The sequence below is a fragment of the Dipodomys spectabilis genome, unplaced genomic scaffold (assembly GCF_019054845.1).
Source record: "Dipodomys spectabilis isolate Male_0828 unplaced genomic scaffold, ASM1905484v1 ptg000191l, whole genome shotgun sequence".
Classification (NCBI taxonomy): Eukaryota; Metazoa; Chordata; class Mammalia; order Rodentia; family Heteromyidae; genus Dipodomys; species Dipodomys spectabilis.
In genome coordinates this window covers 1,336,631-1,359,595 of record NW_024870868.1, presented here as the reverse complement: position 1 = coordinate 1,359,595, position 22,965 = coordinate 1,336,631, and the positions used below count along the sequence as shown (strand labels likewise).

The 22,965-nt window shown below is 33.9% G+C and overlaps 1 pseudogene; it reads left to right on the top strand.

The window, feature by feature from the left end:
* Window positions 1–10,911: 10,911 nt before the first annotated feature.
* On the top strand, window positions 10,912–12,078 carry LOC122121601 (annotated as a pseudogene).
* The last annotated feature ends 10,887 nt before the right edge of the window (window positions 12,079–22,965 follow it).

The window sequence follows — 22,965 nt, the reverse complement described above, 5'->3', positions numbered from 1 at the left end:
AAGGGATCCAAATAGGGAAAGAAGAAATAAAACACTCCCTCTTTGCAGACGACATGATCTTGTATTTAAAGAATCCTATAGACTCCACTCCCAAATTACTCAAGCTGTTTAAAAACCTTAGCAAAGTAGCAGGGTATAAAATTAACCCCCCAAATCAATGGCTTTTCTGTATGCCAACAATGAGAAAAGTGTGGCTGAAATTAGGAAAGCAACTCCATTTGTAATAGCCCCACAAAAAATGAAATACCTAGGAATTAACTTAACCAAAGAAGTGAAGGACCTCTATGATGAAAACTTTAAAATCTTGAAAAAGGAAAGCAAAACAGAACTTAGAAAATGGCAAAACCTCCCATGCTCCTGGATTGGAAAGATTAACATCGTGAAAATGGCAATACTTCCCAAGGCTCTATACAAATTCAACACAATACCTATCAAAATTCAAACCTCAATCTTCAAGGAAATAGAAGAGGCAATCCAAAAATTCATATGGAACAATAAAAGACACCGAAGAACAAAAACGCTCCTCAATGGAAAGAACACTGCTGAGGAATATCAATACCAAATTTCAAACTCTACTATAAAGCTATAGTAATCAATACAGCTTGGTATTGGCATAAGACCAGACCTCAGGACCAATGGAATAGAATTGAAAACCCAGAAATGAACCTACAGACCTATAGCCATCTAATCTTCGATAAGGGAGCTAAAACAATAGAATGGAAGAAAGGCAGCCTCTTCAGTAAATGGTGCTGGCAAAATTTTGTTAACTACTTGTAGAAAACTAAAGCTAGATCCTTATATATCACCCTGCACCAGAATCAACTCCAAATGAATCAAAGACCTCGAAGTCAAAGCAGACACTCTGAAAACATTAGAGGATGGAATAGGAGAAACCCTAGGTCTCCTTGGCTCAGGCCGAAATTTTCTGAATAGAGACCCGGAAACACAACAAATCAAAGAAAGGCTGGGATTGCATGAAGTTGTAGAGCTTCTGCATGGCAAAGGACATAGCTCAAAAGATCAATAGAAAGCCAACAGACTGGGAAAAGATCTTCACTAGCCATACAACGGACAAAGGTCTCATATCTAAAATATACTTGGAACTCAAAAAATTAAATCCCTCAACAACAAATTCTCAACGAAACAACTGCCCAATAAATAAGTGGGCTAAAGTCTTGAAGAGAAACTTCTCTGAAGAAGAAAGAAGTATGGCCAATAGACACATGAAGAAATGCTCAACATCCCTAGCCATAAAAGAAATGCAAATCAAAACAACATTGAGATACCACCTCACTCCATTTAGAATGGCAAAAATCAAGTACTCTCACAACAAAAGATGCTGTAGGGGATGTGTACAGAAGGGAACCTTACTTCATTGATGGTGGGAGTGTAAACTTGTTCAACCACTTTGGAAATCAGTGTGGAGATTACTCTGTTCCCTTCTTCACTGCTAATTAAAGTTTAATTATGGTTCTTTAAATGATGACAAAACGTCATATTTTAACGTATATTTTCATTGAAACTGGTGAAAAAAAGAATGTCTCTGATTGCTTTTTAAATTGTTTTCATGTATTTTCCTTCACTATTTTCATTATTTCCTCTGTTCCGGTCTTCTAATCAGGAACACATGGTTACACAAAAAAATCTTCCTAAGATATAGGATGTTAGGTAGAAAAAAATAGATGTATAATTAAAGATTTTCATCTTTTAAGAGACTGAAAAGCTCAGAAGACATTTTGCTATTATTGACATGGTTAAGATGCCTTGAATGTTTCCATTGTTAAACTAAGTGTAATACATGTAAAATGTTACAGTTGTTCCAAACGATGATTATGGCTTATACTTTTCTGCTCCAATGTGATGAAACCTCTTATAAGGTTGGAGGGCATATCCATTTTTGGGGAGAAGTGTTAATGTTAGAATGTCAAGGGGGATTCCTAAAACAGCACTGCCTATCACGTATCACTTATTACATTTGTGTCATATATGTATATAAACCTACAAATATGAATTGAATGAGAAATGTGTGATTCACACAATTGATTCAATAACAACTAAAACCAGAAAACACTTCTATGTATTTATATAAACTAGTATATCTAGTGAGGATTTGAAAATTTTTAGAATATGTATTTTAACATTTATGTCAAAATATTGTTTATCTGTAACTGTTTATTTTTAATTATTGTCAGTTGTGGGGCTTGAAATCTGGACCTGGAACTGTCCCTCAGCTCTTCATCTCAAGATTAGTGTTCTACCACTTGAGCCACTGCCAGTTTTCTTTTGGCTCATTGGAGATAAGTTTATCAGGGACTTTCCTGCTTAGGCTGGCTTTGAACCATGATTCTCAGCTCTCAGACTCCTTAGTAGCTAGGGTTAAAAGCATGAGCCACTGGCGCCTACCTACATAAGTATTTTTTACATATTCATGAAGTATTAAGTGGTAATCCCCTTAATTTATATGTTGTGTAATGATCAAGCTACATCATATCTATTAATTTCTGCATGTAACATTCCTTTTTAGTGAGAATGCTCAAAAACTTATCTTCTGGCTGTGATGAAATAGCTATTCTTAACTATAATCGCCTTGCTAATTGTGGTATACAATTAATAGATTTATTTTAATCATAGAAGTCTGCTAATTAAAGTTTTATAAAACATGATTTGTAAAGTGAAAGAAATTCATGGTTCTATTACTTGTTTTAAGAGAACAATTATGAGGGCTGGGAATGTGGCTCAGTGGTAGAGCACTTGTCTTGCATGCCTAAGGGCATGGGTTCGATTCCTCAGCACCACATAAGCAAAAAGAAAAAAGCTGGAAGTGGCACTGTAGCTCAGTTGTAGAGTGCTAGCCTTGAGTTGAAGAGCTGAGGGACAGTGCCCAAGCCCAGAGTTCAGGCCCCATGACTGGTCCTATTAAAAAAAAATGCAAAAAGAAAAAAAATTATGCCTTTTATTTTCAATTATATTTCTGTGGGAATGTGTAATAGTTATTGATTTAACTGTTAAAATTGAATAACAATTACATTATATCTAGTTGATTCAAACTTGCATTTGAAAATTGCACACTTAACACAAATATACTTCCACTTTCCTCTATCACATAATTAAAATAACAGTAAAGCAAAGATTTGTGTTAGCCACTCATGTGTTGAATCCTAGAAACTCAGGAGGCTAAGACCTGAATACTTCAGTTCAATGTCAGCCCAAACAGACAAAAATATGAAAACTTATCTCCAATTATCCAGCCAGAACCAGAAGGTGAGAATGTTGCTCATGAATAGAATGTCATCAGCCATGAACAAAAACTTCAAGGAAGACCATTAAACATTGAGTTCCATCCCTAAAAATGGCATATACACATAAGACAACAACAAAAGGTAATATGGACATCAATAATGAAGACAAAGTAATAGAAAAGATTGTGAGAAATATGTAAACAGGTGGAATACAGAAATCAATTGACAGAATTTTGATTCAGGAGAGGGAAAAGTCTCAGTCTTATTTGTACAATCTCATTGTAGTCATTTGTGTTGAAACCTGGCTATTGGGTAATTTGTGAAAGAGTAGATTGGATTACCTGACAAATCAGACATTGCCTGTGACTATGCATCATCCCACTCTGCAAAATCTAAAATCATGCTTGTTAATTTAAATAAAACCTCATGTTAGAGACTGTTTGGTCCACACAGACTGGGTCCTTATATTGAGGCTTCAGACCAGTGCTTTTGTTTATAATCACTCCTGTTTTAACAGGTTGGGACAAAGAGAAGTGGTGGGTTTAATTTTAAAAGTGAAGCACGAGACAGAATTATTTTTGTTGCTAAGGTTCTAACCACTTTAGCTGATTTTTCAGGCCAAGCCATCTTTGAGCAATGATCGCTTAACTATGGCTTCCATAAATGTGAGAAAACAGGGAAATTACACTCTATCTAGCTTTCTTTGTTTTTGTAGTTTCTCATGAATTTTTATTTTTCAGAACTGGCCCTGATATCAGTCTTCTAAATCGCTGCCTTCTAATTAACAAGGTATATTTCATCTCAAGCTTGGACCCACAATATTTGTCAATGTAAACATTCAGTATTGACTTCTGTTTTCTAGATATGAGATTAGTATGGATCTTTATGCTGTTATAAAAACACAGATAAATCCCTTGAATACTTTTTCCAATTTATTAAAGTATTTCTAGTATGACATCACAAGTAGGACATTAATATGTCACAAGTACCTTATGCAGACCAGTTATTTTAATTGTTTTGTGCACATATTAAGTCCAATATAATTTTATCAAATCTATATGAATGTACAATATTTACAGATACGTTTATTTACCAAAAATAAGTCTGACCCATATTTCCCTTTTATAATTAAACCTACTACTTCTCTTTCTGCCATCCCAAACTTGTTTCATCCTGGCAACCAATATATTTTTTCTCTGACTTCTAGATCATGGAATAAATAAACTTTTAGGATTGCCTTCAAATCTATGGTAAATTATTCCCAGTTATTGTATGCCTTAATATTGTATTGTATTCACTCGAGTTGCCTTTTGGTTCTGTTATTAGAGAATATAGCACAATTCCTTTCCCATTCACCAAAAGAAAGCTTGAATTGATGTCCATTTCTTTGACTAGAGGAAATAATGCTGCTATAATCCTCTGTGTTTTGGCCTTTGAGTGAATGTTACATTTTATTTCTATGAGACAAAGCCTGAAGAGCTCAATTACTGTGCTATACAGTGGGCATTTGCTTATTTCATATTCTAGGAACCTGTAAAAATATTTTCAGAAGTGGCTTTCCGATTTGACATTTCTGCCAGCATCCATTTTCTCTGTTTCCTGATAGCATTTAGTATGGTCATTATTGTATTATGTGAAGTAATTCTCATACATGTTTTATGATGTCATTTAAGTTTTAATATGTATTTATTGGATGACTGATGATGTTTTTCTTGTGTTTATTTTTCACAAGATGTATTTTGCTGGTTTCTAATTGATGTTCTTTTAAATATTAGGTTTTGAGAATTTTATGTAGAATCTAGATTTGAGGCATTCTTAAGGTATAGGATTTGCAAATATTATATCCTTGACTATGGGTACACTTCATCATCATTATTATAATCATCATCATTACCATCATCACTATTACGATTACTACTATTAATTTTTAACATGCATGCTTAGTCTTGGGGCTTGAACTAAGGGTCCCTGAGATTTGTGGCAATTTGTTAACAATTTACCATTTCAGTCATGCCTCACTTCTGGCTTTTTGCTGATTAATCAGAGATAAGAATCTCAGGGACTTTATATTGTGGGTACTGGCTTCAAACAGCAATACTTAATCACAGCCTCCCAAGTAGCTAGGATGAGATAGATGAGCCACCTGCTCCCAACTTCTATTCCCTACTTGTATATGAGCTTTCACCGACCAATTTTTTTACACTTTTATTGAGTTCTAATATATCGTTTTCCTTGCCTATTATTTTAATGCCAAATTTAAGAATGCTTCATGTCCAAAATTGTCAAGACATCTTCCTTTGCTTTACATTTACATCACTCTTTTTGTTTTATATGGCACATTTTATAAAATTATATTGGATTTAATGTGCACAAAATAATTAAAACAACTGAAGTCTGCATAAAGTACCTGTGAAATATTAATGTCCTACTTGTCTGTCATACTATAAATATTTAAGAATCTGGAAAAAAGTATTCAAGGGATTTCTCTGTGTTTTTCTATAACAACATAAAGGTCTATCATAACCTCAATAATATTTAATGATATCTAGAAAACAGACGCCAATATTGAATGTTTATATTGAAAAATAATGTGGGTCCAAGCTTGAGATGAAAAATACCTTGCTAATTAGAAGGCAGATATTTAGAAGACTGATATCAGAGCCAGTTCTGAAAAAAAATGTGAGAAACTACAAAAACAAAGAAAGCTAGATATAGTGTAATTTCCCTGTTATCTCACGTTTGTGGAAGCCATAGGTAAGAGATTATTTCTCAAAGGATGCTTGGTCAAAAACTAAGACCTCATCTGAAAAATAATCTAAAGTGGTCAGAACCTTAGCAACTTCAAGCATGAATAGTGCCAAAGGAAATAAAAGAAGAAAACAGAAAAGGAACCGAAAGAATAGAAAAAGAAATCTGTTTCTTCTTCATTCTTGTAGTTTTATGTCTTTGGATACTAGAATTGAGAGTATATTTTTTTTTATTTTTTTTAGGATTCAGGCCTCTCCAATATGAAAGCATTTATTTCAAGTAATTATTTTATTATTACTATTTATTAACTTATTATAAGGCCTTCTTAGAGATTCAACCCATTTTATATATATGTCTTTATATATATGTCTATTCCTACAACTGAGCTGCACCCCAGCTTTCTTGTATAGTTTTGAAAATTGTTGATGAATTCTTCAATATATAGCTACTATAATTTTCGTCTTATCTTTTCTCTCCCACTATTCCCACTACATATTTTAGTTTATGAGGTGAAAACTTTCCCCAATTTTATCTTCTAAACATAGAATTTTGCTTTTGAGATTACAGGGAAGTGCATTATTTTCATGACATCTATTAAAATTATATACAGAGATATGTATTTCTCATGTATGATTGATTCTTAGAGTTCATGGCAATAAGCAATATTTTATATGGTCATATGCACATAAATATTGAGCCATTGTGATCTTCTCCAAAGAATAGCTTCCCTTGGTCTTGCCATGTAAATGCTTAGATTACTGTTAGTTAATCATGTCCAAATGTAATTAGTTGTCTTTTACAATTATTGGATTAAATTGTACATTTATGGACATATTCTAGTTATTAGAAATGAGGAAACCCATGCAACATATATTTAAATGTATGTGGCTTATTTCACTTAATATCATTTTTCCCAGTCTTTCTATTTCTGCAGGAATGGGGAAAAGCCATTCTTTCCAATGGAAGCACAGAATTCCATCAATACAACAGAATTGAGGATCCGGAAATGAAGCCACTCCTATAGGCACAAAATCTTTGATAAGGGACCCAGAAACACAGGATGGAAGAAAGACAGCCTCTTCAAAATTTGTGCTGGTAGAATTGGCTGTACACAGAAAACGGAAGTTAGATCTTTATATATCCCTCTACATTAGAATCGATTCCAAATGGATGGAAGACCTTAATGTAAGACCAAATACCTTGAGAATGTTACAGGAAGGGCTAGGAGAAAGATGAGGGCTCCTTGGCACAGGTCAAACTTCCAAAAATCAGAAACCAAAACGAATCAATGTAAGTCTGGGTAAATGAGATTAGGTCAAACCAAATCAATCATTTATCAGACTCAAAAGCCATGGAGAATAAAGATAGCACAGATTTATTAGGGAGAAAAACTACAGATGAGAGCCTCAGCCAATGGTAAATCCTTACTCCCTTTTCTAACTAGGTCATTTATAGTGGCATGAATATAAGTGTTTTCTGGTGGGGATTAGAAAGAAAACAACTAAAGCTAAGACATAGCATGTGAAATGAGTTATAGCTGGAGGAAAGTAAGGATTAAGGCGGGGTGGGGGGTCTAGTTCAATGCTTTGGCTTGGTACCAGCTAAGTAAGGTATACCTGCACAAGGGAAGGTCGGGGGGTTAAAGCAGGAGGGATTATTAACAAAAGCTCTGGTCTGAAGCTTCAAAATTAGGATCCTTGTCTATGTGAACCAAACAACCTCTAACATGAGGTTCTTTTTAAATTAACAAGCACGATTTTAGATTTTTGCCGAGTGGGATGGTGCATAGCCACAGGCAATATCTGTTAGGACAGGTAATCTAATCTACTCTTTCACAAGTTACCCAGTAGCCAGGTTTCAACACAATGACTACAATGAGATTACAAATGAGACTATGATTTTCCCTCTCCTAAATCAAAGTTCTGTCTAATGATTTCTGTCTTCCAGATGTTTACACAACCTTTCTCATGATTTTTTCTACTATTTTGTCCTCATTATTGATGTACATAATACATTTCTATTGTTGTGTTGTGTATATATGCCATTTGTAGGGCTTGAACTCAATGTTTAGTGGTCTCCCTTGAATTTTTTACTCATGGCTGATGACATTCTACTCCTTGAGCCACATCACCTTCTCCTTCTTGCTGGATAATTGGAGACAACTTTTCACATTTTTGTCTGTTTAAACTGACATTGAATCAAAATATTCAGGATTTAGAGGCCTGAGTTTCTAGGACTTTACACATGAACATCTAACACCAAGCTTTGCTTTACTGTTATTTTAATTATGTGGTAGAAGAAAGTGGAAGTATATTTAGGTTATGTGTGCATTTTTCAAATATGTTTGAATCAACTTGATATAAAGTAACTGTTATCAATTTTAACTGTTAAATTAATGAATATTACCCATTCCCAAAGAAATATAATTGAAAACAAAAGGCACAATTGTTTTCCTAAAACAAGTAATGGAACCATGAATTACTTCGACTTTAAAATGCATGTTTTATATAATTTTAATTAGCAGACTTCCATGAATAAAATAAATATATTAATTGTCTACCACAAGAAGCAAAGTGATTATAGTTAAGAATAGGTATTTCATCACCGCCAAAAGATAAGGTTTTGAGTAGTCTCACTAAAAAGAAATGTTACATTCAGAAACTAAGGGATATGATATAGCTTGATCATTACACAACATATAAATGTATGAGATTTCAACTCAATATTTCATAAATGTGTAAAAAATAATTATGTAGCTAGTGCCAGTGGTTCCTTCTTGTAATCCTTGCTACTAAGGAGTCTGAGAGCTGAGAATCATGGTTCAAGTCAGCCTAGGCAGGAAAGTCAGTGAGACTCCCCAATGAGCCACCAGAAAATTGGCAGTGGATCAAGTGGTAGAGCACTAGCTTTGAGCTGAAGAGCTGAGGGAGAGCTTCCAGGCCCGCATTTCAAGCCCTCATGAGTGATAAACATTAAAGATAAACAGACAAATAAACAAATATTTTGACGTAAATGTTAAAATATATATTCTAATTTTTTTAAATCCTTACCTGACATATTAGCTTATATAAATATAGAGGCATGTTTTCTCGTTTTAGTTGTCATTAAATAAACTGAGTAAATGACACATTTCTCACATAATTCATATTTATATGTTTATATGCTTATATGCCAGAAGTATAATTAATTGATAAGTGATAGGCAGTGCTGTTTTATGTACATCATACATGTGTACAAAGCCGGTGGCAACTTTTTCTAATTTTCAGAAACCATGATATGTGGTGGCCCTGTAGTTGCATCAGGAAAAGACTGTAATTCATTTAGTTTACTATACAAAATCTACTGTAACAAATTTCTACAAGTTACGTGGCCTATATAATCCATATTTATCATTTTACAGTTCTCAAGGACAGAAATCTAAAAGATGTCTCACTAGATTTAAATTGAGCCACCAACAGAGCTGAAATATTTTCAGATGATTCTAGTGGAAAAGACTTTTACTTCCTGTTCTGCTTTCAAGAAACTTCAGAATCTGTGATGTTGTCTTGTCCTTTATCTTCTAATTTAGCATTTTTACATCTTTCTGATTGTTCTTACCTAATAATGTCCCTTTCCAACTACAGCTGGAACTGTTAATTACCCATTTGAGTATACTTCCCTATCTGATAATTATTCAAATTTGTGTTCCTTGGGTAATAAAAGGTCATTTTTTTACAAACATGTATATATATATATATACATATATATATATATATATATATATGTATATATATATATATACATGTATATATATATGTATATATATATATATATATATATACACACACACACATATACTGCAAATCTACATTTGAGGGATTAGATATTTGGGGATGATAGATATGTTGGGAAGGTATTTTGTTGCCTACAACAATGAGTTTGTAGCAATCTTTCTACTATAACCTGTTATTCTTTCATTAAATTTGAACAACATATTTCTTCAGTGAAATATAACTAGAAAAAAAATTAGTCCCTGAAAGCAATTAATCCTGATTTAAATATTTTTATGTACTAAAAACCCTAAATCCCAGAGAGCAGCTCCTGAAGCAGTTCTGGCACTATCACTTTTTACACATTTTGCTTCAAATCTTCTCTTTTCAAGAGCATTTGGCTGCTATTATTTTGGAATTATGGTTAATATTTATTTGACTGCTATTTTTAAAGTATGCACCACCCAATCCTGGTTTTCTTTTTGTAACGTTTTTGTGTCTAATCTATTTCTGAAAGAAACACAGCTATTTGAATGACCTGAACTACTTATTGAAGAATCAGTGTGGAGAGGAAAAGAAGAAAAAAGATGTCTCTGTGTGTATGTTATGTTAAAAATGTACCTATAGAACTAGAAGTCAAGCAGTACTAAGGTGGAATGAACATTACTTGTTAACTATTTCCTGATTACTGTATTCACTTGAAAAAGAATACTTTTATTTTTTGTGAACATACTGTACAGAGGTGTTACAATTACTTGGGCAAGATAATGAGTACATTTCTTATCAAGCATTGCTGCCTCCTCCTTTGTTTACCCTTCACAAAAAATTAAAATTAAAATTAAAAAAATAAAATAAACAGACAACTAAAAAAATATGACACAGATAAGTCACTTTAAATGAAGAATTTTGCTAAATGTATTTTCAATGTCTTAATGTGAATTATGTGTAAAGAAATGAGGTTTGATATTAATACACATTAAAGTTTGTCAAATTTAATTTACAAATATTATTTCAATAAAAGTTTACTACATACAAAAAAAGAAAAAGAATACTTTCCTCTGTGTGGAAGCCACTTAGTGGCATATTAAATTATAAATACAAGGATTACAAAGCTTCTTGATTTCCTGTAGGAGGGACATCCCAATATCTCAAATAAGCTTCACATTAAAGCCAAAATGGTGCTGTCCCAGAGACAATGAGATGAACTTAATAGAGCTATAGCAGATTATCTTCTTTCAAATGGCTATGAAGAGGCTTATTCAGTTTTTAAAAAGGAAGCTGAATTAGATATGAATGAAGAATTAGATGAAAAGTGTGTTGTACTTTTGGAAAAAAATGGACATCTGTTATTATATTACAAAAGAAGGTTATGGAATTAGAATCAAATCTAAATGAAGCAAAAGACGAATTTACGTCAGAAACGAGATCCAAAAGAATGGATTCCCCATCCACCAGAAAAATATACATTGAGTTGTCACAGGAGTCCAGTCACTCGAGTCATTTTCCATCCTGTGTTCAGTGTCATGGTCTCTGCTTCAGAGGATGGTACAATTATGGTGTGGGATTATGAGACTGGAGATTCTGAAAGAACTCTTAAGGGACATACAGATTCTTTAAAGGATATTTCCTTTGACCACAGTGGCAAGATACTGGCTTCCTGTTCTGCAGATATGACCATTAAACTTTGCGATTTTCAAGGCTTTGAATGCATCAGAACCATACATGGCCGTGACCACAATGTCTTTTCAGTAGCCATCATGCCTAATGGAGATCATATAGTGTCTGCTTCACGGGATAAAACTATAAAAATGTGGGAAGTGCAAACTGGCTACTGTGTGAAGACATTTACAGGACACAGAGAATGGGTAGGTATGGTACGGCCAAATAAGGATGGCACTCTGATAGACAGCTGTTCCAATGACCAGACTGGTCGTGTGTGGGTCTTAGCAACAAAGGAGTGCAAAGCAGAGTTCCGAGAACATGAGCATGTGGTGAAATGCATTTCCTGGGCTCCAGAAAGTTCATATTCTTCCATCTCTGAAGCAACAGGATCTGAGACTAAAAAAAGTGGCAATCCCGGGCCATTCATGGAATCTGGATCCAGAGACAAAACTATTAAGATGTGGGATGTCAGTATTGGCATGTGACTTATGACTCTTGTGGGTCATGATAACTGGATACGTGGAGTTCTGTTCCATTCTGGGGAGAAATTTATTTTGATTTGTGCTGATGACAAGACAATGTGCATCAACACTGTTACCTCCTTGGATTTCCACAAGATGGCCTTCTATGTGGTGACTGGCAGTATAGATCAAATAGTAAAGGTGTGGGAGTGCCATTGATTCTCATTTGGCCCCTCTTCCCTTTTCCCCCTGGATGCACTCTGATGATACCATGGTCCCCCACTGAGCTCTGTTTAAATAAATATTGTCCTTTCATGTAAAAAATGTACCTATAACTAGTTATCTTAAAATAATATATTTGTAATTATGCTTAGATTCTGACAAAAATTTAGCCTCTCAACAAGTAATGTTAATGCAGTCTAATTTCATGCCTGCCGTAAGCACACAACAAATTAGTATTTCTTTAAAAATTATTTTTAAAAACTTTAAAAAATTACTATTTATTTAAAAAAACTTTTTTAAAAATTAGCCAAGGCAAGTGGTTTATTAGATATTTAGAGTCATGTTCAGACACTATGATGGAAGCTAGACAGGGAAAAATAATCATGATTTTATTCTTCCTCTAGACACTCTGATTTACTTCACCTATTTCTGAAAGAATGAAATTCTTGCTTTGAAGACTTTAGCTTGATATTTGCAATGTGTGATTCTTCCTTTATTAATTGGAGAATTTGGAGAAAGATGAGAATTCACACTAGAAAAAAGAGAAGAGGAAAAGAGAAATCTAGATATTTTATTCTTCCTCATCTCCATCACAAGGTCTGGATAATCATTGGGGATATTATATACAGTACTCTAGAGTAGAAAAAATAATCCCACAAGTGATCAAATGGTGAATGCTTATTTATAAAAAAGTGTAATAGCCTTATACAGGAAACGTTATCTATTTTTTAGTTCTTGCTTAATATTTGTTAAATTCTGGTCTGCTATATTCAACTATCGGTATACAAGGATGGGAAGAAACATATATCTTAATATCATATTCTAATATTAGCTTAGTTCTTGCTGTGTTATATGTATGTGACTGTATTTGAGTTTTGCCTCAATTTCACGCTATATTCTTCCAGTATTTAAGTTGAAAGAAGACTCCGTCTGGAGACATCTATTTTATAGCTAAGGGAAAACAAGTCAGCTGTTAGTCACAAACAATGAGATAGAATTCTTCTCCTAGAAATAGTCTTTCACCCCTTCTGGCTCATTTTTGTAAGCTGAAGTAAGTCACATGACCCATCTTGACATTGCAGAGTAGAGGTAAATCTCACCTACAGGGAGCTGATGCAGGACATAGTGTAATATGCCAAGATGTGCATCACTTGAGATAAAGATAAACATGAAGAGAACTTTAATATGATCAATCATACTTGCCATCACATGTCTCTGAAGGAAGGAAGCTATTATGTACCTTTGTGTCTGAAACTACTGAGATCTTCAAATGATGTCTTTTATGCTTGGATGTTACAGGAATTAGAGAAAATTTTGATACTGAGAGAGCATAAAATCTCAGAGAAAGCTGGAGTAATCATTTCAATACTAAATTTTGTTCTGCTAGGAAAAGAAACCATTTTATAGACAATCCTTTATTCTTTCTTACCTAGTATCTCTTTTTTTTCAGAAATAGATTTTGTTAATATATGTAACTATCCACCAGAATAAATGCCTTCATTTATCTGCATCTGATGCAGATAGCATAATCAATTAGATATAAATGGAAGTTCATCAGTAGCACTTTTTAAAAATGCAAAATTGTGGACAGAAGCCAATATACATATTTTTCCACCTTCACCTTCCACATCCTCCTTCTTCGTTCCTAGAAAACACACCCAATCAATAAAAAGGCTTAGATATTTGGCTCTTGACCTTGAAAGTGGAAGCAGAATGTTATGGATGTCAGAGATGAATGTTAATATCACATGGAACAGCCCTAAGAGTCCCACAGATCTTAACACTGTACTTCCTTAGTGATGAGATAGGAACGTAAGCCTTACTGGACTTAGTATGTTTTTCCATTTCTTTTCTACCACCTGCCCCAAATTATAATACATAGTAATGGAATGAAAAAGTAATGACATCTTAAGAAAGTCATTTAGGGCTCTGGGAATATGGCTTCATGTTACATTGATTGCCTAGCATGCATGACACCCTGGGTTCAATTCCTCAACACCAAATTAACAGAAAAAGAAACACTGGAAGTGGTGCTGTGGCTCAAGTGGTAGAGTGCTAGACTTGAGCAAAGAAAAAAATAGCTCAGGAACATTTCTCTGGCCCTGAGTTCAAGCCCCAGGACTGTCAAAAAAAAGTCATTTAGGTAGTAATTGCAATATAAAGAACCCATATTTAGAATATATAATTACTCTTTCCATAATGATACTTGACAAGAGCCCATAATTCATCTACTTTACTATAATAGAATAATGTGTTGAAAAAAAAATGTTTAGCTGATAGGTCAAGACAATTATTGCCAGGAATGTGCTTAGACATCAGGTGAAGTTTATTCCTGTAAATTCAAAGCATCCAGGCTTTTTGTCGTCACTTGTATTCAAAATGAGAAAGGTAGTCTAAGTAAGATTTGGAAATCTTTTCGGTAAGTCATGGCACAAAAAAGCCAGAGGCAATTAATATTAGCTTTATAATAAACTTCATCTAGATTTTCATGATTCAAAACAGAAATCTTGATACAGTTGATGTCACTTGGCTTTCTTACTATCTCAGTTCAAATCCAACCAAGGCAAGAGAATCTGTCAAATTCTTGTCTGTAATTAAACATCAAAAGAGCCAGAAGTGGAGAATTGGCTCAGGAAGTAGAGTACTGGTTTTGGGGGCAGTTGGACAGGGAAGACAGTATTGTTCAGGGGCATGGTCCAGCCTCTGAGTTCAAGCCCCAGAATCAGCACAAACTAAACAAACAAGCAACCATGCAAAAAAAAAAAAACCCGCATATATTTCTTTGATACCATCCTTAAAGTATTGTAAACAGTTTAATTCTGTGGAAACCCATACTGTTTTTTCTGATAAATGGATTTTTTTAATTGTGAAAATACCTTACAGAGGGGTTACAATTACATGGGAAAGATATTGAGTACATTTCTTATCAAGCATTATTTCCTTCTCCTTTGTTTCCCCTTCCATACCTTCCCTTGTCCCACCCCCAACCCCCCACTCAAAAGTTGTGAAGTTCATTTTTGACATAACGACTTGTATATCTTATTGTTGCAATTGGTCCACCTGTATCCTTATTTAAAAGATATGTTATTTCCTTTCCCCTCCAAAAATTATACCAACACCAAATACAGTGAAAACAGGGGTTATTCCGTGGTGAAGGGACATACAAAACAACAAAGAAATCAACTTATAAATATGTTCGAAACAATCATAAGAAAAAACATTTGAATCCTTATCTTGGGGTTCATTTCTCCTAACATCAACATTTCTGAACATTTCTGCTTGTATCAGACATATATTAATTATTGCAAATAAGGGAAACCATGGGACCTATGTTTCTCTGGGCCTGGCTAACTACACTTAATATGATTTTTTCCAAATCTTTCCATTTTCTCATAAATTGGGCAATATCATTCTTTCTGATGGAGGCATAGAATTCCATTGTGTATATATAACAAATTTTCTTTTTATTTTTTTGAGTCCCGTCGTGCTGACCCTCAGCATTTCAGCTCAATGCTAGCACGATACCACTTGAAACATAGCACCACTTCTGGCTTTTTTTTCTGCTTATGTGGTGCTGGGGAATCGAACCCAAGGCCTCATGCATACAAGGCAAGCGCCCTACCACTGAGCCACCTTCTCAGCCCCTATATACAACATTTTCTTGATACATTCATCTACTGAAGGGTATCTGGGTTGGTTTCATATCTTAGCTATGGTAAATAATGCTGCAATAAGCAAAGTTGTTCTGGTAGCTTTAGTATAATCTTGTTTGTGATCATTTGGGTAAATTCCCAAAAGTGCGATTGCTGGGTCAGAGGGGAGCTTTATGTGGAGTCTTTTGAGGAACCTCCATCCTAATTTCCAAAGTTGAACAAGTTTACACTCTCACCAACAATGCAGTATGGTTCCCTTCTGTCCACATCCCCTCTAGCATCTGTTGTTATTAGAGTTCTTGATTTTAGCCATTATGGTCAGGGGTGGGTGCTTCAACTCGGGGCTTGGGCACTGTCCTTCTGCACTTCAGCTAAAGGATACCACTCTACCAGGTGAGTCATAGCACTACTTGCAGTTTTCTGGTGATTAATTGGAGATAAGTGCCTCAGAAACGTTCTTATTCAAGCTGGATTTGAACTGCAATCCTCAGATCACAGCAACCTGAGTAGCTAAAATTATAGGAATGAGTCACCGGCACCTGGCTTAAGATCACATCTCTAACAATGTGCATTCAGGACATGTAATGTGTATGTTCATCTAACTTTATATTAATTCTAAAGTTAAAAATCTGAGCTACAGCTTAGACTTCATACTCACAAAAATATTTCTAGTTTAAACGTTGATACTTCTGGAAAAATAAAACCTAAGAATGTAAAGGAGTCTGGGAAGTTCAGTTTGCATCCAGCCTGGACTGAACAGTCTTTGAGACACTACCTATAATTAACCAGACAAAAGCTGGATTGGAAGAATAGCTCAAGTGATGGAATACCAGTCATGAGCAAGAGTGCTGAATAAGAGCTTGAGTCTTTTGCATACATACATACAAACATACACATACACACAGTCAATTATATGTGCACCTACACAAATTAAACAACTCTCAGAATGTGTAGAAAAGTTACAAAACAATAGAAACTATGTCCTGAGTAAGACTAGAATCAAGTAATAACTTTTAATGTTAGCAAGTCCTAAAGTGAACTTTCTTCAAAAAAGTTTGAGAATTTACATAGTTAGGGACGAGAAATTGTAAGAGAATCTAGTAATTATTATTAAAGGGATCAAATCCATGGAGGAATGAATCAGAGACCCTTGCAGGTAAATCTGAAAATGTTCATATCTTGTGTCAAATGTTAGAACATTTTTGCAAATAGTACATACACAGTCTAAGCAGTCAGTCTATTGGATAAGATCATTGGAGAAGTTCAGATTTTCTAGTCTGTATCTACATTAAATAAACCAACAAACTATGGCAGGGTAATGTGATACAAACCTGGAATTCTAGCACTCAGATATAGACAGGGGATTAGAGACTAGAATTACTTAGTGATACCTTCCCTGAAACAGGTAGTATAATTTTGTCTCAATAAAACAAACCAAACAAGAAAGGAATACACTGTTGGAAATTTGGGCTAATTTTGTCATTATGTTTAGAGAAGTCAAGTTTACTATTTAAATGCAACTCATGCATAGTCCTCAGTTGTGTTTAAAATACTGTCTTCATTACAGAATATAACTAGATGCAAAATGGCTCATGATTCCCATCCAAGAATTTGAGAAAGTAAGTAAGCATCATTCTATTGGATGCCAAAGAAATGATGAAAGATTACAAAAGCTTAAGCCTGGAGGAATAGCAAAGTTTGTCTAATATAGGACTTTGTAGACCTTGTTAAATTAGAATTTAGATTTAAAATAATATTTTGGTTTGTTTGTAATTTCACATTCTATAGGATACAACAAAATTCTTCTTACATAGAGGTTTGAATTGACAAATTCACAAATGATTCTGGCATTCTATTTGCCTAGAATATTCTTTCAAGAGAGTTGCAATTAGAACTTAGTAATCAGATAATTCCATCAGTTCATATATAAAATGGCAATGTGAATAATCTAGACAGAGTTGCCAACAAATGGATGATATCAATTTATAAATTTAGAAAAAACAATTATTTGAGGATTTAGTGAAACATGGGATGAAGAGAGAAATTGAGTGATATCTTGGTTCTTCTATTTATTCATAACACAGGAAGCAATTTCCTTAATTGTGTGCCTCTGTGTAAATCAGAAAAAATGCTAGGATTGGGGTTTGTTTTTATTTGGTTTTTGTTTTATTGGTTTGTCCTAGCGCTTGAACTCTGGGCCTGGACACTCTCTCTGAGCCTGTTTTTTACTCAAGGCTCATGCCCTACCACTTCAACCTCAGTGCCACTTGTATCTGGCTTTCTCTGAGAATATTATTGGAGATAAGAATCAAAGGAAACTTCCTGTCTAGGTAAGGTAAACTTGAAATGTAATCTTCCGATCTTAGCATCCTGAGTATCTACGATAATTAAAAAAGTGTAAGTATAAATAATATTTGCAAGTGTTCTGATCTCAAGAATACTACTGGTGGAGAAATGTTGCATCCCAGTGTATTGTGATATTTTTTCCTAGAACAAGAAGGGCATCACATTAACAGAGGCATAGAATTTTTCCAAATAGACATAAGCTATTCATGATATGAATTAAGGGAATTTTAAGGTGCACCTTACAAGTTGGAAACTGTTGGGCTAGGATGACTTTATGGTATAAATCTTGGGATTGATGGTCATAGAAATAAGAGCCTACCCCTGTTTTCACTGTATTTGGTGTTGGTATAATTTTTGGAGGGGAAAGGAAATAACATATCGTTTACATAAAGACACAGGTGGACCAATTGCAACAATGAGATATACAAAGTCGTTATGTCAAAAAATGAACTTTACAACTTTTGGGTGGGGGTTACAGGGTGGGACAAGGAAAGGGATGAGAAAGGGAAACAAAGGAGAAGGAAATAATGTTTGATAAGAAATGTACTCAATATTTTTCCCAAGTAAGTGTAACCCCTCTTTATGGTATTTTCACAATTAAAAATTTCAATTGATCAGAAATAAACAGTATAGTTTTCCATAGAATTAAACTGTTTTCAGTTTTAGTATGAGAAAGGACTAAATTTATTCTTTTTTCAAAATATTGGCAAGTATACTGTGAAAATATTGTCTAGTTTGACAATATTCAAGTTGATGAGCCTCTGATGAAGAAGGTGTAATTCAAATAAAATGCCAAATAGTATTGATTTTTAAAAAGTTACCACTTAAAGAATAATATTTACTATAACCATATAGTGAAATTATATTTTATGCAGCTTATTTTTTCAATTTGATCGTCAAAGTGATGTACAGTGGGGTTACAGTAACTGTAAGGTAGTTAATACATAACTTTTCAAACTTGTGACCCCTCCCTCATTTTGCTCAGTTTTCTTTCACCTCAATACTTCTCACAAGTTGTTATGTACATTTCCCATATATTGTCATGTGAGCATTGCTATTGCATTGGTTTTCTCTTTGTCCTTTGTCTCACCATTTTGTTTTTCCTCTTCCCACCCCTAATTATGGTAAATGTATACACAAAATACAGGGTACCAAAATCAAGTACAACAGGGGATAAACCATAGGGGGAAACCCCCCCAAAATAGAAATCACATACTACATTAAAAACAACAACTGCAAATACAAATCTGTTTTTCCATATCTTGGAGTTCATTTTGCTCAGCATCAGCTGATATGGTCAAATATATGCATAAAAAAGCCACTGAAAAAGAATAGCTGCATGGTCACTATATCATGAAAACAACATGTTAACTGTTTTTGATGGTAAAGGTGGAATTAGGATTGGTGAATTCACGATTGTGATAAAGGAATTTCAAAAAGATTTTACAATTATGACAGGTAACTTTCAATTGTTCAAAATATTTAACAACTTAGACTATAAAGAAAACTTAAAATTGCCTGGGAAAATAGGCTTTCATGCAAAGAAATCCAAGGAGACTTAGTGGAAAGAGCAATGTGGGTGAAGATGGCTCATTAAAAAAACCAACCAACCAACCAACAAATCACAGAAAACTTACTGTAAATCCTGTAGGTTCCCTTGAGAATGTCCTTACCCAGGAAATATACTCTCACTGTGTGAAACAATGTTGTAGTGGACTTTAAATTCAAAGTTCTTAAAAAAGTAAGACATCAAAACTTGTGAATTTACCTTTAATTACCAAACTGTAATTCTCTGAAAAAGATATTTTGGGTCAAAAAATTTAGAGAGAAAGTCTCCTCCACAATGAAAGAAGGTATTGGATTTACACTTTTCTGTTTGTAATACTTTCCACAATGTCTTTGCACATGAAGCACTGAAACAGAGAAAAACATCTGATTGAATAATTCAAACCAATGATTTCACATTTCTAAGTATCTCACAAAAATAATATCCTTATTAACATGAGATAGTGAACACTTCTCTTATTACATAAGCCAAAAAGTTTGGGATCAGAAAAGAGTTGAGCAAATGGAAAAGGTAAGAAAACTGTTCTTAGAAGCCCCTGCTAAGCGTATTGGCTTCAGCAGTGAAGGGAGGCCAACATTTTTTATATACATTGTCTTAATATTTTTGCTACCTAAAGTGATTTTACAGAGCATATTTGGCCCACTACGATGTAGAACAGATTGAAAGAAAACATGAAAATAAATTCCACATCCAAATGAGGCAACTTGAAAGAGTTTTAAATGAGAAACCATGAAGATGGAGCAGTGGGGGAGGACTTATAGTATTTCAGCTTCACTACACTTGAAGTCAAGAAGCTGTGATTAATTGGAAATCACGCAAGAGCTAAGAGGAGGGCATAGAAGTAGGACATAGAAGCATTGTCCTTTGTAACAGACTGTCATCAAGGTATGGATGATTTAACTCTATTCTCCTCCATACATCTTGTTGAGCAAATGCAAAACCAAGAGAAAGAGAGTCTATTGAATTAATTTTGCAAAGAATAACTTCACTGTTCCTGATATGGTATCTAAGGAGAGGTTTAAGAGAGAAGATAAAAAGTGGAGTATTCTTTGGTTTCCTCTAAGGATCTTTTTACAAAATATGTCTTTGAGGGTAGAAGTGATTGAACCAAAAAGCGGTGGAGTACTTATTTTTGTAGGCACTTTAGACACAAGAAGACTTTCAAGGTAAAAGAAAAAAATGTATAGCCAAATATTTGTGATCACATCTTCTTTGACTGGTTTTTTTTGGAGACAAAGTATTACATTAGAATTTGTCCTCATTAACATAGATGTTGGGTTTTTGTGGCACCTGAATGCAAGGGGGATGTTTAATAGACTTGCTTGGACATGTAAATAGCATGACAGAAAAAATGGCCAATGATATTTAGTGAATTATTTTGACCAATTACTTTGTCATAACAAAGAAGGAAAAATGTAATTCAAAATCAATTGACTTAAAATTATGAAGAAAGAGTATAAAGAGAAATGAGAGGAAACATTGAGGATTGTTTTCTCTCCATTGGAATAATGGGTTCTTGATCTTGTTTCTTCCTTTCTATCTTCACAAGCTATCAAATGTGTCTCAGGACTGGAGAATCCATTTAAGACAAAGAGAACTCACAGAAGAAAGGTAATATTTGCAGCAGATGTCAGTGATTTATATCCTTAGACAGTCTATTTAAATCTGTTCAAAATTCTCCCCTACCCCTAACAGCCCTTTTTGGACAGCTTAGTTTGCTTTTCCCAAGACTGCTTTTCATTAACTGCTTAAAATTTGAGATGTCATATTCATACTCTCTAGAGATTGCTGTTTGGTTGTGATTTTTGTGTGTTTTTGGTTTTTTTTTGTGTTATTTAAATGAATTTCAAAAGATTGTGCAAGTGTGTTACAATTAAATATGTCCACTTAATTGTTCATTGCTCCTGGATCAGAGTCACTTCTTCTATCATTCTCAACCAACTCCTTCTCCAAGATTTATTTCAGATTTATCACTTCCTTTATCATATGTGTACATTGAGTATTCTAATTTTATTTGTCCCTTGCTCCATTTTTCATTCATTCTATGTCTTTACTATTATTCCTCTCTGGTTTCAACTTCCTGATAGTCATTCTGCGAAACTGTCTGTTAATACTCTGAAAGGTTTATATACAAAACACGGAGTTTCAATCCTATATATACTTGAACTGGTGTCAGCTTATATTTAAATAACTCATTCATCTGCAATAACAATTTGAAGACAGGAGATGTAAAGCACCTAAACATGATTTAATTCTCATCCATTTGGACGATTCATCTTTAGTTAACAAGAAAGTTTAAGAATGGCTTAGAATGTATTCCTAACTATAAATTTTTATAAATGGCTTTGTACAATATTTGTGATTATTTTCTTTCACCTGAGATAAAATTTCTACTACCCATAAGTTTTGGAAAAAGAAGAAAACTAAAATTTACTACTATAGAGGAATAAATAAAAATAGAAGACAGATTTTGTGTTTGTCACATGCCTGATGAGTTCCCATATTCAATACATTAAGTCATATTTTTATATGTTAGACATATAGGGAAAACATAAAAAACGCAAATATCTGTGACTTTTTAAAATGTACCTTATTAAATGATGGAATTTATTAGCTAAAGTTTGGGTTTGAAATATGGGATACTGATCTATTTAACACATTTCTGTGAAGCACCTACTGAACAACACAAATGGTTTGTGATACGATTTCTACAATTTAATGAATGGTTGAACCTGTTTGTTAGTAGTGCTGAGTAAATAAATCAAGTCTATTGTAACCTGCTCTCTACACTTGAAAAACTTGTAATGTCACATCTACATGTCAAATGTTATTTTGCGAATGTGATTTTAAAAAGTTTATTTGAAAAGCAATACACTTTTAGGAGATTAAATGTAGGTTATCATTGGTTTGAGAATGACAACATTTTTATACCACAGAAGCAATTTTTACTGAAGTACCAGTGTTTTGAAGCACTGAAAATCTTCTCAATTAATGTTTTTCTGAATTACTTTTGACCTCTAAATAAAGTTTTCCTGGCCTCAGTAGACCAATTATGGATCTATCCTTCCAGGAACTATTTTTTTAACCACTTATACTGGACTGAAGTCTTTCATTAATCATTAGGGGAGGGTTATTAAAAATACTCTTGTGACACTTTGTTATCTCATTCACTCACATGGGCTGGTCATCTGTAAATTGAAAGTTTGAATTACAGTACTTTCTCTCCGATTTTGTGTTCTCATTTTAAGTTGCCTTGCATTTCACAATTGCTTACTGCTAATTCCTGCATCTCAAGGAATTAGGGCCCTGAAATATTAT